Consider the following 2,860-nt stretch of genomic DNA (forward strand, 5'->3'; position numbering starts at 1 on the left):
ATGAACAATGGCTTCGGTGGTCAAATTAGGTTTAGCTCCTTTCTTTATATAGTCTAAGCTTAGCACGACTAGGTCTTGAATTTGGGCTTCAGATCACAGTTGGTCCAAAAGTTCCAGCAAAGAATTTCTTGAATCAAATGTTTTGTTTCCTAAAATAGTTGATTTGTTTAGAAGTAAAACTAGGTCATGACCGCCTTCTAGAACATTAAGCAAAATGTGTTACTTGGCGTACAAGTAAAACATGAATATATTCTTCAATTAAATCTTTCAGAGATCTCACGCGAAAATAGACCTTTCAAGAAACGCGAAAACAGAGCACACTAGATGTCGTACTCAATGTTGGAGCATCTGGTCCAACATCTTGCTAGAACATTGTTTTGTCTAAGTTGAGCTGATGTTTTGTTTCCTAAAATAATAAAATGAAGCCAACATATAAAGACCCCAACAATCTCCCACTTTGGCAAGTTTTGTCTAAAACAATTTTAAGCCATCAAAATAAGCTAGAGAGATACAACTCATACATTCCTTCAAATCACCGCAAGCACACAATCATGAAGGAAAGCAAAACTTCTTCAACGCTACTTCCAAAAGAATTCCTCAAATGAAAATAACGCATAGGGTAAAGAAATAAACTTTACCAAAAAACACCATAGGCATGCAACAACGGAATCATACACAACTAGCCTCACAAACATACTTCAGCAGAGAGAAATAAACTCTCACAATAACACTTGGGAAAAATAAATTCCCACATTATCAGGATGTTTCAACATCTGGTAGGACATCATAACACTCATGCAAACATTAAGCACATAATAAGCAGAATACTTCACCAGTACTCCTCCCCCTTAATATCAAACAGAGAAAAATTACTTTTACTCCCTCTGAGTACATCAACTCATGCATATCAGAATGAGCACAAGATATCAGAAACATGTTTCTTACTCCCCCTGAAACATGAATATATCATAACACATTATCAGGCTAGCTACACACTACTACTCCCCCTGAATAGCAGATCAGAACACAATTATCAGAAAGATTTTACTCCCCCTGAATACAGTACTATATCACAAACTACTGCAACATCTTCTTCCTCATCTCCTTCTTCCTTGTCCATAGTGCCAGAAAGTATCATCCCTAGAGCTCACCCAAATACAGAACAAGGTGCCTGCTCTGATACCAATTGAAATTCCGACAGGCTGGTGACAGATGTTGAGTCAGATGTGCCAACACCGTACCAACACAGAATATAATAGACAAGGTAAAAATAAAATAACAGAACGTAAAAACACATATGAGTTGTTAACCTAGTTCGGTGCAACGTCACCTAATCTGAGGGATATTAATTCAGGAAGGAAATCCACTATAATAGTTCCAGTTCAAAGCCTTCAATAAACGCCCCGTTTATGACTTATCACCAAGACACTACCCGTGCTAATTTCTACCTAGGAACTCCTAGATATGAGAACATCTGCTCATTTCCCCTCAATCAACACAACCTGTGTTTACAATCAATAGCAATCTGCAAGGATTCACACTCCCATAAAACTAATACCTAGCCAACACCCTTGACTAAGTTCACAATTTGGAGTTGCTTACAAGCTTCCTCCAAGTACAATACTCAACTCATTACCTAAAGGTTTATGAGTGAGTACACAGTGACCATCTCACAATCCGAGTGGTTCACATACACCAACTCTCCTAGAGAGTGGCTACAAGACACGAAACCCTAAAGACTACATCTTTGATGAACAATGGCTTTGGTGGTCAAATTAGGTTTAAGTCATTTCTTTATATAGTCTGAGCTTAGCAAAACTAGGTCTTGAATTTGGGTTTCAGATCACAGCTGGTCCAAAAGTTCCAGCAAAGAATATTCTTGAATCAAATGTTTTGTTTCCTAAAATAGTTGATTTGTTTAGAAACAAAACTAGGTCATGACCGCCTTCTTGAACATTAAGCAAAACGTGCTACTCGGCGCACAAGTAAAACGTGAATATATTCTTCAATCAAATCTTTCAGAGATCTCACGCGAAAATAGACCTTTCAAGAAACGCGAAAACAGAGCACACTGGATGTCGTACTCAATGTTGGAGCATCTGGTCCAACATCTTGCTACAACATTGTTTTAACAAAATGAAGCCAACATATAAAAACCCTAACAGTGGCCCGATATCGGATGACCAACAGATATTGGAGAGACTCTGATACTATCTTAGAATTGGATGTTAGATCTAACTCAATCCTACAAAACCGGCTTGTAAGATGAGGATTGCATTTAATTTATAAATCTTTGTTAAGCCCAACTCACATCCGATGGAACTTCTTAACAAGAACTAATATTACAATTACAAAATAAATAAGTTAAAAAAATCATATGTATGACTGTTGAATCAAACACACACGTATACACACTTAATATTGATTACTCTACACCCATGTATGTACAATGTGAATGTGAATCTATGTATATACCATGAAAGACATTCTCTATTAATAATTAAGTTATTGTTGCTTCGTAATTTGCTTTGAATTCTCTTCCTTCACCAACAACACATGGTTGAAAATATTTTGCCGGGTATTATTTTAAGTGGGAGTATTGTGTCACCATTTTAACCATTAGATCCCATTAATTCTAATCTTTAAGGATTGGAGTGAGATTCTATACAATAATTTGTTGTTATGCATTATTTAATTACGATTAAGATTCATAAGATTTCCTCATAGAAAAATTCATAAGATTTGGTTTTCGTGATGTGTTTAGCTCAGTTGGTAGGAACATCGCATTTTTTATATAAAAATTTGGGATCGAATTTCGGATACCTTACTTCTCCACTTTAAGGTGAAAATTCATAAGATT

The sequence above is a fragment of the Trifolium pratense genome, linkage group LG5 (assembly GCF_020283565.1).
Source record: "Trifolium pratense cultivar HEN17-A07 linkage group LG5, ARS_RC_1.1, whole genome shotgun sequence".
In the NCBI taxonomy this organism is placed as follows: Eukaryota; Viridiplantae; Streptophyta; class Magnoliopsida; order Fabales; family Fabaceae; genus Trifolium; species Trifolium pratense.